Source organism: Salarias fasciatus, chromosome 11 (genome assembly GCF_902148845.1).
Source record: "Salarias fasciatus chromosome 11, fSalaFa1.1, whole genome shotgun sequence".
NCBI classification, from domain to species: Eukaryota; Metazoa; Chordata; class Actinopteri; order Blenniiformes; family Blenniidae; genus Salarias; species Salarias fasciatus.
Window position 1 is genome coordinate 31,470,404 of NC_043755.1, and position 12,427 is coordinate 31,482,830.

The 12,427-nt window shown below is 47.9% G+C and overlaps 1 protein-coding gene across 3 annotated transcripts in view; it reads left to right on the forward strand.

Annotated features, from left to right (window-relative positions):
* The window catches only part of sema6cb (semaphorin 6Cb), a 201,645-nt gene that overhangs the window by 41,151 nt on the left and 148,067 nt on the right, over window positions 1-12,427 (forward strand). For all 3 annotated transcript variants that reach the window (XM_030103834.1, XM_030103838.1, XM_030103839.1), the window contains exon 3: window positions 11,653-11,787. The gene's annotated coding sequence lies outside the window, so the exon portion shown is untranslated. The remainder of the gene's footprint in view (window positions 1-11,652; window positions 11,788-12,427) is intronic.

Sequence of the window (12,427 nt, forward strand, 5' to 3'; positions counted from 1 at the left end):
TTAACGTGTAAGCTGAGGTTTTGAATCACTTCCAGGTGTTCAGAGATTCTCGCTGAGGCTCTGCCTCTTATATCTGCATTCAAGTGTTTTCCCAGAAGCGCAGATGCTCTCAGCGTTATGCGTTACCCGCCGGATCGACTTTTAAGAATTGACTTGAAGAAAGCGATAATAAAGCAGAGGTGGGCTCCCCCGCTCCATAAAACCTCAGAATGAGGAGTGTGTATTAGGTTGTTGTCAACATTAGTAGGTTCAGACGTGCATGAGTCAGTTTTTAAAGCAGTTTTTGGAAAATGTCCAGAGCGACTCCCAACACCTGGTTTTAATGTTAGACTCTTTTTTCTCTCTTGCTCTTTTTTTCTTCTTTTTTTTTTTTTTTACACCCTTCATCAGTCACAGCAGTTTCCATGTTTCGAACGACCAATGTTTTCTAACAAAACTCATTTATTTATTTACCCGTACGGGCATGTGAGAGAGGCCGGGGTTCATCTGGAGGAAACGCAAAGCGCCGCCGTCCAGCGACGTCTTCCTGGAAATAACCGAACAAATTGGGTGCAGAGGCTGCGGAGCGAGGACCGGCCAGACCAGACGGCCATCTGGCCCTCGCCGTGTCGCCGACCCCCACCGATGCGCTGTCAACTTCTGTCTTTAAATAACTCGGCGCTGTATTTCCAGAGCCTTTATCCAGCCTCAGATCTTGGAGGGAGGACTTGCGGCTGTAAACACTGCGGCCGTGCGCCTGATTGCAGTTGCATGCTTGTGTTTGTGTGTGCGTGAGAGAAATTCCTTTTTGTTGTTTCGCTGGCTTGTGTGCGCCTGAGTTGATTGGTGGTGATTTGTGTTGAATTAGTGAAGGAGAGATGGAGCGGCGTAGTAAACGGAGGTGGGGAGAGAAACGGCCCACGGCCAAGTCGCACACAAACACTGGAGGCTGGACCGAAGCTCCTCGCACCCGCCGGAGCAAAGACGAGCTCATTCCACGACGCGACAACATTCTCAAGTGGAAATACAAAACCCTGGTTGCGTTTTGGGCAGCTGGTTGCACTACAGCAGCGATCCGGTTCATGAAAAATGTAAGTTGTGGAGCTTTTCCAAAACCCTCCAACTTCCTTGTAAATGGGGGGAAAATGTAAATTTTAGTGTTAGTAGCGTGACGTTCTCTGCACGCATGTTTGCGTGGTTCATTACAAAAACTGCCAGCGTCGCCCACTAGTGGCCCCTCATGAAAACTACATTATTTTCAGCCTTTCTGCCATTTCTCATTCCGTTTCTGTGAGATGTTTTTAATCGAGGCCAAGTTTGGCACCTCTCTCCAGCGATCCCGTCTCTCCCTCTCTGAACCCCTTCATTACGCTCTAACGAGCCTCTCCAGTTGAAAGTGTTGTGCATTCCGGTGGTTTTCAGGCATTTTTCAATAATTAAAGCGCGGGGTTAAGCAGCGGCGGCTAGCCTGTTAGCCGCGTCCTTCCCCCGATCGAGGGCGTCCGCTGGGACTGGAGGCTGGTTCACCGTGTGGAGGCATGGCAGCGGCGTGTTCAGCCTAGTCTCCCAGGGCCGCCGCCGCCGCAGCGTGTCGACGCCGCCGCCGCTGCCGCCGCTGCTGCTCCTGCACGCTCCAGGCAGGTGATCAAATACTCTGCACGTTACTGTGCCTGAATAGTTTTTTCCTATTTTGGCTTTGCGCTTTTTTTTTTTTTTTTTTCCATATTCCCGGTTCATTAGTGGGGGTGTAAATAAAGAATGCAGGATCAATCCGCTGAAAGTTGGCTGGGAGGGAGGCTCCAGGTCTTTATGAGGGATTCATTTGAATAAGAGGGTGAACGGCTTCCTTTTGTTTCCTTCTTTTTTCAGCTTTTATCAGAAAATATACCCGCTCGTGCTTCCAGTGGATTCGACTCTTAATTGAACGCTGCCTTCAAGCATTTTTCTTTTTCTAAATTCATGATTGCGTGATGACGGCAATAGAAAGAAATCCTGTTTCCAACTGTGAAACTCTGCATTCAGCCGAACGCTGCCTCCTGCACCCGCCTCTGTCGTCTCCCCTCATTTTGCCCCTTTGTTCTCAGCCCCCCTCTTCCACCCGCCGTCACCTCGGCAAACACCCGTTCACAGGCCTGGAAACACTTAATTGACTTTTCATTGACGCAAGCTGTAATTGGCTTTTAATCACCGTTTTACATCATGTTTTGAAATTCAAATCAGCAGTGTCGGCTGGGAGAAGAGGGCCTCTTCAGCGCTCCGCTGTCATTCACCGACGCTACAAGAGCGGCGTCGCAATATTGATGCCATGTTTGACACCGGGCCTCCGCACGAAGCCGAGCCGGCGCACAATGCCTCTTCTGGAAACACACATTCACACACTGATTGGTAGAGAAACGTGTGAGCTATTCAGGGATAATTGTGTCAGGCAGTGTTGACTCAAAATCGATAAAGTAGTAGAAATGCAGAAATGGAAAGTCGTCAATAAATCTCAACTTTCTCCGTGAGGAGCCAAACGCTGACCCGAAGTAAATCCCAGACGCCGTTAATCCTGTGTTTGTTTTGCCTACTTATTTCCCTGATTCGTCCCTCCATGAGCTCTGCTTTCTGCTCAGAGTGCTGCAGCTGAACGTTTTTGCGTCACCGGTTAAAGTGCAAACAGCACCGGTTAGCAGCTAATGCGGCGTGACTCCGCATGGTGCAGGCTCATCACGGGAACAAATGGACTCAGGTGTTCAGGCTCCGAATCAGCATGTGGCGACATGGAATCCCTCCAAGGATCCATTTAGACCGTCTCGGTGGTCGGAACGCCAGATGAGATGAATTCATGGGAAACGGAAGTAGGAAAACAAAACACACCTCAGAAATGGCTGATTTTCATCCCACTGCTTAGAAACCTAAAAATTATGTCAAATATAAGGTCCGCGGGTCAAAATCAGCCCACCAGAGGCTCCAGTCTGACCAATTTCCACACATTTCTTAAACTCTGTCAGTGAGCTTGTAAAAACATCCATCATGCAACATCTCAGAGGGGTTTTTGGAATATTTCACAGTAATTTGCACCAGAAGGTTTCACTGAAATGGGGTTTATGTTGAGATTGTAGTTATTTCTAGAGTAATAGTTTGGTTTTTGTGACGATATCGACATAGCACCACAACAAAGAAATATCCTCAAGTTTAAATTTGAAGGTTTTTATAGCAGTGTTTCACCATTCCGGCCCACTTGGGGTGAGATTGGACTGAATGTAGCCCCTGAACTGAAATGGGTTTGACACCGCTGAGCTAGCATTTTCCTGCCACAGTGAGACACTTTTTCAGTCAGACTCTAGTGAAGTCAAGAGACAAAAACCAATACAGAAACTCATAGAAATAACCGAGCGGCAGGAACGGTGCATTATTAGACTGTGTGTTAACTGGAGTAACATTCAAGGACCGCTCCGACAGTGGACCACTCGTGGTTTGAAAGAGCTCAGAGTCCGACACTCAACCGTGAACAATGACACCTGAAAAAACCTCTAAAGGCCTGAAAATATACTTCAGCTTTTGTGTAATTGATCCCAAAAAGTGAGGAACCTCGCTCTAAAAGTAGCATTGAAAGTAGAGCAACGTTTCTCGAAATATATGTGATTATGCGTCATGCATTGGTTAAAGAAATGCAACAACAAACACAGAATGTGGTTTGATTTCAGGCACTTTTCAAGGGACAACGCCAACATTTTGTAGTATGTTGGGAGTGCGTTCACATTTTGACTCTTTGGAAACACCCAGAGGATTCCTGCTGCTCTGTAGCTCCGACTAGTGGCAGACTGCTGCATGACAGTGAGCAAGCGTTCATGAATGAAATGCGAATTGACTTAACTGACCAATATTTCCGTGAGGGGCAGAGGTTTAACTGTGTATCTGATAAATTGCTCACGCGCTTGATTGAGGCTAATTGCTGCGCTTTAGCGAGGCGCTGATCTAGAACGCTGCTGCTGCTCCGACCGTTCCGCTGCTGGAAGAACGCCGGAGAACGACGAGTTTACGTCGATTCTGCTCGGCAGGTTCCATTTTTACCCGGGCTGTGTGCGTTTGGCGTTCGGCCACGTCAGGCATGAAGATGTGCATCGCGGCTGCCGGTCGATAAGTCGGGGTCAGTCTTCCACCTCCGCTCGGCGCTCTGAAAGCCGTTCCCACGCTCTCTGCTACCCATGGAGAGAACATGAGAGCAGGCTGAACCCTCAGACGACATCCCGGCTTCTGCTTTTTACAGTATGGAGCCGTTTCTTCCTTCTGTTTCCTTCTCCTTCTTTCTGGCTGAACCTGGACGCCGCTGTAAGCGCGGCGGCTTCACGATGGCTTCTTGTTGTTCGTGCCTTGCTTTGGGAAGCGAATGTGTCCAAATCCCTTGACGGTTCCAAGCTCCGCTTCTCACTGGCCTTTTCTCACATTAGACAGAGCGCCACGGGAGACAAGGATTAGCATGCATAAGTGTTTTTTTCACTTCCCGTGTCTCTCTCTCTCTCTTTATTTTTTTTTACTTTTTCTTTCTCCGTCGGTCTGTTTTGAATTTTTTCCCCCTCGCTCCACCGTCACCCCCGTCCCTTCTGTCACTGTCTCTTTCTCTGTCTTTCATTCCGTCCTCCTTTCACTCGGTTCTCCCCAGTGATTCCCCTCGCTCCCCTCCCCGGTGGCTGAATGATCTTGAGTGACGTTTAGCAACTCTTCGGCTGCCGGGGGAGGCTTTGGGAGCGAGCCCGCTCCTTTTTACAGCGTTCGCGATGCTCCCCAGCAAATTGTGACACTAAGACGAAACGTAAGCTGGCAGCCGGCTTGTAAACCATTCAACTCCCAGACCTTGGACAGGTTTTTTTTCTTTCTTTCTCCCCCCCCCCCTCTCTTTTTTTCACTGCACTATAAGACTTATTCCGTTCTCCTTTCACTCTCCCTTGGCGCCCGACAGGAGAATGTAAAAGCATTTCTCTTTTACTTCTGGACGAGGGAGCAGAGGCAACCTGCAGGCTTGAGTTATTGCTCTGACAACACCCAGCACCAGAACGTCCCCGTTCCCACCTCACCTTTTCTTCATTTAAGGAAGTCGTTCAGTCAGACTCCACCAAAACACCCATTTCTTTACTGCCCCCCCCCCCCCCCCCCCCCCCCCCCCCACACCCCCACACCCCCCCCACTCTCTCTCTAATGGCTCCACCAATTCTTCCAAACTCCGCTCCCTCTGTTTTCATTATCACTTGGCTGTCATGACCGAACCCGCAGTGGCAATCCAGCGCTCTCCTCTCTCCGGCTCCACAGATTCATTTTCCAACTCGCTTGCCCCGTGTGATTAATTTCACTGGAATTGTGAGGGAGGCAATTATTATTTCAAGTAATTTATATTTTGCTTAATATTCAGAGGTAACCCTGGGCCAGGCTTCAGACACCATATTAACCATAAATCAGAAAAAAAATTGCAATTCTGTAACAATCACAGGCCCGTAATGGAACTTTGAAAGTGCACAGCGTTGCTCGAGCCCCTCGCTCGGCGGCCGCCTCTGTCGGAGCGAAGTACTGCTCATGTGGTGAAAAACGCTGCATAAGTGAAGCACATTGATCATTTTGTATGAACTGATGGCGCTGCATGAATAAAGTGAAATATTTCAAGACACTACAGTCTGCACGTAATCTGAGTGCCGACAGAATGAATTAAAAAAAAAAATAGCAGCAAAAGACAGAAATCCCCTCAAAGTGGTTTGATATTTATTTTAGTTCTGCAAATACAGGCATCAACACATGACGCTTCCCAGGTAGCTCGCCGGCACCGGCGAAGACAGACCTGCTGTTTGTTTGTGTTTGCGCGCTTTCGTCCCCCAAAGGGTCCGACGACGCCCGGCGGTCTGGAATCTGAGTAATGCTTCGGTGCATATCAGAGCAGCGCCGCGTCGCTCTTCATCTCATGAAACGGGATAAACTCAACATCTTCTCCGTCTTTGAAACAGGAGGAGGAGGTAGAATCGGCTGCAGCGACTCGTCCTCCAGTCGCAGTGTTGCTGGTTTGATTCCCGTCTTTCAGTGAAACGGCAGAACAGCCGGCCAATCACAGACAGGCTTCGCCGTCGGGGCGCTCTCATTGGCTCGCTGCGTTCACTGATTCGATTGGTCAACGTCAGTCCGTGTTTACCATGCAGTAGGACAACCGGTAAACTTTACCCAGATATTTTCAAAACAGAGCAGTTTTACGTCTCACTGTTTCTAAAAAAAAAAAAAAGAATAAAAAACATTTCTGGGTTGTTTTAAAAGACGGGAAACATCGAGTGTTTCCTCGCTTCTCCAGGGACTCTGTTTGGAACCAGAAGCTTGAAAAGCTGCCAGATATTGAAAGTGGAAGTCGTCTCAGAAAAGAGGCAGAAGTTCTCATTCCTTTTACGTTTAGTTTGTAACTCTAAGTTTGGGCGTCATGGTTCAAACTTCTTCCCCATTTGGATCATTTTCAGTCTAAATATGTGTACATTTTGATTAGATCTATTTTCCAGTGATTATTTCCCATATGAATGGATCCATATTGGCAGAAAATAAGTACATTTAAAAATGTTTTTTTAATCTCTTAAGATAAGATTTTTTGGGAATGAGTTTATTTGAGAGAATCATTTTCATGTTGTCAGCTTTATTCTTAAAATCCTGTTTCAGGACTCGGTACTAAACGTAGTGACTGTCAGATGCCATGAAATGGTCTTTCAAGCGATGCCGTTCCTCACAACTGAGGCTCCATTATCTGGATATCTGACCCTCCGAGGCCGAGGCGGCGCTCGCCATTTAAAAGGCGGCTCTGTGCTCGCTGTGTCATGTCTCATTACAAAGCACCACAATATTTGTTTACACTCTTCTCTCGGCCTCCAACCTCTTATCAACAGTCAAGCAGTCTGAAGGACTTTTATTAAAGCAATGGGCCTGAAATTTTCAATTATACTGGGGGAAAAGTGCATTTGGAGACTCATATATTCCCTCCTATGCGGCCCCCCTCCCCATGCGTCCGTTTTCATTTTCTTTTTTTTCTTTTTTTTTTTTTAAAGCAAGATCAATCTTGTTTCTGCACAATTGCACAGATTGTAATCTATTCCAGCTAAAAGAAAAAAAAAAAAAAGGAAAAAAGCTCGACTTGAAATAGAGCCATTCATCACAGAGTAAACAGCATAACAGAAGGGCTGGGAGCCGGAGCCGCAGAATGTAAAGAGAAAAGGCTCCGGGTGAAGCGAGCAGAGCGGGATCTGCCGCTGGAAAGGCAAACAGAGGTCCGCCGCCGCCCGCCCTCCTCACGGGGACGTGACATTTAAGAGGGCGGCGTCTTGTTATTGCAGACCCTCATTAACATTCCCTGATCCGCCAGCTGGGGATGGACATGCTGTCAGCGCCGGCCCCCCCCCTTCCGCCCCCCCCCAGCCGCGTTTCGGCCCTGAAGTTCTTCACTTCCTCTGAAAGCGTCTGGCCCCGGGTGACGGTTCCCTCACGCCCCGAGGTCTTTATGGCGTGACGGCGCTCGCAGACCCTGCCAGCGTCGTCTCAAATGTTCCGCTGTGGTCAGTCCATTTGCCATTGCCAGAGGTGTCAGCCGGTGGTAACCATGGCGACGGTGTTGGGCCGGGATCGGTGGAGGTGGCGGCGATGGCGGTGGCGGCGCAGCCCTCGGGGCACCACAGATCTAACTACAAGGATCTGTCATGCTCGGCGCAGTTTCTCTGCCAGGTCGGTTACAGTCCTTTGACAAATGTCAGAGAAAAGTGTCACGAGCCCACAGCGTCTCGTAAGCAGGGCCTGAGCCGGAGCGCCAGCTTCTGCTTCCTGCTCCTGAAGTTTGTTTTTCCTTTAAATCTCTCGTCACTATGGATGATCTCCATTATTTAATTTCTCCTCATCAGAAGGAGTAACTGCTGCTCATGTTTTCGTTCTGTTGCTGATCTAAAGCTCTTAAACTGCTGTTGGTTCATTGTGTGAACATTTCTGTTTAAAAAATGGACATATACTGTATGTATATATGTATATATGTTTATGTTAAAATGAGCTTTACTTTATATGCTGCTGAACGTACCACAGACGCAGTGGAGTTGAAATTTGGCGTCACCTCGCCTCCTGAAGTGTAGGCCAATATCACGCAAAAATAAATCAGAGAATATGGACTAAATATATCACCCAAAATAAAAATATAGGAAAAAATATAGGAATAATGATATATATATACTATATATATATATATATATATATACTGTATACTCAAGAAAAACAGAAATGTAAATGCATAAATTATAGCAACAATATATGATACCATACATCCTGGACAGGGAGTCATGACACTCCACAGGCGGCCATGTTTGTTATTGTCCCTCGACGGGCTTCTCTCTCGTCTACCTGGGACTTCAGACCGAGCCTTTCCAGAAAGTGTAGTTTTTGCTTTCTGACATGACGTCCAAAACGCAGTGAAGGTTTTACATTTTCACTTGAAATCATTGCTGCGTAAACAACCACGAGTTTGCAAGGAACTTGTTTTTCCTTGAAGCTGATGTGTGGAAATGAGGAAACTGGGTGAGTATGCAGACTGAAGTGAGTGTAACGACCACGAGAGGACTAGTTTGAAGCATCTGCTGTGAGGTATCCATTAAAATCGGCTCTAGGAAACGAGATGAAGTCGGAACATTGTCACGGGCGACCGTCTGATGTGACGCTGTGGGAGTGAAGCCTCCTGCCTCCTGCAGCTCCATCCTGCTGTAACTCCACTTCCTGTGCAGGTTAATGCTGGTTCTGATAGAAAAGTGTCAGAGTACACCCCCGTCCACCCCTCAAAGCACCAACAATGGACACCTCCGCATCAGGACTGAGCCGAGGGTGTTCTGCTCTGATGAATCCATTTTCTCCACACCGGATGGATTACCAGGTGTGTGTGCTGCTCTTATCGGGGGAGCGCAGGACAACAGGATGCGCTGAGGGAATAAAGCGATCCAGCTGCTGCAGAGCGACGCCTGAGGAAACGTCCTGCCGTCCACTCGGATGCTGCTGCAGCTCGCTGCTCCGACCTCAGGATTACCGCAGACCTTTATGGATGTGGGGTGTTTTTCAGCGATGCTGGGGTACAGCGGAAACGCCGAGTACGTCTCGCACTGCAATTTCACCACAATCTCTGATTGTTATCGAGACCGATTATGATTTGGAAGAAACGTGAAGAAATACCAGCCACCAAAAAGAGTCAGATCACTTGATATGAGATTAATAGTTTAAGAACTGCATGGTTAGTCGTGTTTAATTCAGTAGCAGTAAAACATTTTACAGATTTGTTCTGTGCCGCTCCAGCTTTAAAAGTAAGTCTGTGATGTTGTGCCGCCTGGTGTTCATCACAAGGCTCATTTTCAGTGATTTTCTGATAAATTCATAATGAAAAGACGAGAACCTTCAGTGGAGTTTGATGTTGAGCGCCTGTTGCCTGAAACGTGGAGCTAAATTGGGGTCTGAGGCTGTGAAGCTGTTTGGCTGGAAGGCACAGTGCGTACGGAGCTGAAATGAAGTCTGCGGGTAACCAGACCAACATGGTGTGGTGAATCGCCCCATTTTTCTCCGCCGGTACAGGTGCTGCTCTCCACAGTTACGACTTAAGCCTAATATGTTGTCTCAACCTTTATTGCATGACACATTAAAAGCGTTCAGAGAAGCCAGTGTGTTACAGGAACGGCGGTAATTAAATTACAGAGAAAGTGGCCGGCCGTACGAGCAGCAGAGGGAAGAATCGAAATAAAGGCTGCAGAGTTACAGCCCTTAATCAGAGCGCTGGGGGAGGGTCTGCCTGTTCCCGCTGTTAATCTTTTCCTTAAAAAAAAAAAAAAAAAAAACAAGTGCGGTTGGTTTATGTGCCCCACATCTCATTCATTACGGACCGTGAATTATCCCGGTCTGTTCGCAGAACCTCGGCCGCTGTGGTGTAGAAAAGCGTGACACACTTGTTGATGCAAGTTTTTAGCTTTAATTAGTGGATCTGGGATCAATCCGTCCATTCATCAGGGGTCGCAGGAGGCCGGAGCCCCTCCCAGAAGACAGCGGCGACCTGGTGACTCATCCCTCTGGCTCCTGCACGGAAATTTAATTAAGACTTATCGACGATTCTCAGAAAAGGAGAGAAGAAAAACAAACAAGTTCACATGTAGTACTCAACTATAAATTCAGCACTTCATCTTCAGACCTTTTCTATTTTGTTCCAGATAAATAATCGTGTGTATTAAATGTCCCATCGAAGCCTTCAATGACAACAGTCAGCGGCCATATTGGTTTTTAAATACTGAGGAAGTTTTTGTTCAACAGCAGCCGAAGTCCTTTTTTTCTTCTTCTTGTTTTGTTGAAGACTGTAGCTCCACCTAGTGTTCAAACATAGAAGTACAACATCGTCTGGAGCAGGGATGTCAAACACTTTACAAAAAACTTCACCTTGAGTAATGACAGCGCCATAATGAACTTTAGATTTAAATTCTAAAGTGGCTTTGTTGTTGTGCAGGGTATTCATGGTGACTTTTTCTACCATTCAACACCAAATAATTACAAGAAAAAATGATGACATTCTCAACAGGAAGTCAATGTCATTAAATATTTCTGGCGCAAAATAAAATGAAATGTAAATATCAAGACATCTCATCTTGAGCTTCTGTGTCTTGCTGTGTGATATTACTAAGAAATATCTGACAGTATCTACACCTGGATTAAAAGCTTGCACATGGGGAACATGCAAACTGCACATTGACCCCCTCCAGGCCTGGACTCTGTCATGAGATGTTCTCACTGTGCGGTGAGACGGCAAACCACTGCTCCACTGTATCACCTAATTCAATTCAGTTCCCCAGAACAACCGAAAAATACACCACTATGAATAACCCTTCTGTGTGTGTGTGTGCGTATGTGTGTGTGTGTGAGATGTATTGTGATTTATTCATCACCTCAGCGTTTGGCTGCTTATCAACAGCGCAGGCAAGTATTGAGCCTGTGGAGATGACAGAATTTCAACACTTGCTGTGCCGGGCTGAATCGCTGAGCCTGGAACAATAGAGGAATAAAATGAGAGTGGCAGAGGGGGGGTTCGGACGGGGGTGGGGGTGGGGGGGGGCAGCGGCGTTGTCACTCGGCTGAAAGATAGATGCCACACAGAACTGGGGCTGAAAGTGGGACAGCTCTCAGAAGGACGGAGACCAGGGGCCGAGATACCGAGCAGCCTGGGTATCAGCAGCGGAGGAGGAGGAGGAGGAGGAGGATCTTTCAAGGACTGATTCAGCAGTCCTCGCCGTGGTTCAGTCTTCAAGACGTGCCAGCCTGATAAATAACAAGCACGAGTGCTCGGCTTTTGATGTTTCGGCCCCCTCCTTCGCTGTCACTTCAAATGAAGCTCCAATTTGGACGGCGTGCATTTGAGCCTCTTACTGTAGGTGGAGAGTTTTCTCTCCGCTCCCGGCCGTGAATCCCGGTGACATTTCGTTGTCTTTGATATCCTTGATTGTGTCCTCCTCCTGAACTAAAACACAGCCTGGGAGTGCGAGCAGGTCTCGGCGGACTGTCTCCACTGATCAGTTCCTCGGCCCATCTGTCTGCCGGCCTCAGTGACCGGGCCGCACCGCGGGCCAGACCGACTCTCGGGCAGGAGTCTTCATTAAACCGACCCCCCCGCCCCCCTCTGTCTCTCCACAGGCCCGGGGACAGTTAATGAGAAGATTGGATCAGCTGCCCCCCCCACCTCCACCTGTCTGGACTTCACCCCCTCCTGTCCCGGCCGTCGTCGCCCCCCCGGTGTCGGCGTCAAGTCGTTCACACAGCTGGACGGTGGTGAGTCGCTGCTGCTGAACACTCCCTCTGAAAACCTCCGTTATCTTTAATCACACCATGTTTTGATCTGGAGCTGCACCAGCAGGGAGCCAGCTTTCACACTAAATCATGATCGTTTTGGTTTTACTGTACTTCTCGTTGGGTAGGTTTTCTTGGGGTACTTCTTTTTCGTCCTGCATTTGAGGCTAATTGATGATTCAAAATCGGTTTCTTAGGCGCAACAAGCCCTCAGTTGAGTAAAACTATAGAGGAGACGGATGATTAGATTTGAGTTGCGGCAGCCTGCTGCTGATTGTTGTCCATGGAGACGGCGTCTAAATAAAACCAGGAGTGAACCGAGGTCAGGAGAGGACTGGAAGGACCGGCAGGCCGGCGAACCTGTGATCCTCTCTCCATGGCTCTCGTGATGATGGATACTGTGAGTCGGCGTGACCTCTTCCCCGTGCACGCCGCACGCCGCTTGCTTTTTAAATGTGCTCATTTATCTTTGGGGCAGTTGAGGCAGCTCAGGTAGCTGCGACCTTAATCTGTAGGGGACTCCTTCTAATATGTATAAAGGCGAAGGTGTTATTTAAGCATATCTCCATAAATCAGCATTTCAAAATCATGAAGCGTGAAACGGAACCAAATTTCACAGATT